We start from the raw sequence: 665 nt of genomic DNA, 5'->3' as shown, positions 1-665 counted from the left end.
ATTCTACCGTGAAATCACAGCTACAAGTTTCACTCTCTAGGCATTTACAACTCAGGCCACTGAAATCTGCTATAAACCACCAGTCACTAAAGGAACACCTTGCAGAGAGGAAAAGTAAAAATCTTGATTTTTCTTCTTGAAGCTGAGATGTTTATTTAAAAATCAGCCCAAAGCTGTATCAGAATTTACTCTTTACCGAATTTCCTTTCTTTTTCCAGGAAGAAAAAAAATATATCACTTTCCCCTTTTGTAGCAGGTTCTATGGGGAATTCCCTGGTGGTCCAGTGGTTAGGACTCGGCACTTTCACTGCCGAGGCCCCAGGTTCTATCCCTGGTCAGGGAACTAAGATCCTGCAAGCCACACAGTATGGCCAAAAATAAAACATAATAACAATAAATAAATTGTAGCAGGTGCTCTGACCTCATCACTGTCCTCCCTCAGACAACACTGCCCCACCCACTGACCTTCACCATCGTTATGGGGCCGCATTTACTCTACAACTGGAAACCAAAGCATATCTTCCTACACTGCAGACAGTAACAGCTTAGGTCCCTACCTCTTGCTCCAACTGTTCATAAATTTTAAGCAGGATAATAGCAAAGATGTTCACTGCAGTGTTATTTAAAACAGCAAATAGCTAGAAACCATCCAAATGACCACCATT

General features: G+C 41.7%; 1 non-coding gene across 1 annotated transcript; it reads left to right on the top strand.

The window, feature by feature from the left end:
• Window positions 1–270: 270 nt before the first annotated feature.
• TRNAE-UUC (transfer RNA glutamic acid (anticodon UUC)) lies at window positions 271–343 on the top strand. The gene has a single exon. It is a non-coding gene; the product is annotated as a tRNA-Glu (tRNA).
• Window positions 344–665: the final 322 nt, after the last annotated feature.

Source organism: Delphinus delphis, chromosome 13, assembly GCF_949987515.2.
Source record: "Delphinus delphis chromosome 13, mDelDel1.2, whole genome shotgun sequence".
Lineage (NCBI taxonomy): Eukaryota > Metazoa > Chordata > Mammalia > Artiodactyla > Delphinidae > Delphinus > Delphinus delphis.
The sequence above is the reverse complement of the archived record's forward strand: the minus strand, read 5'-3'. Positions and strand labels throughout refer to the sequence as shown.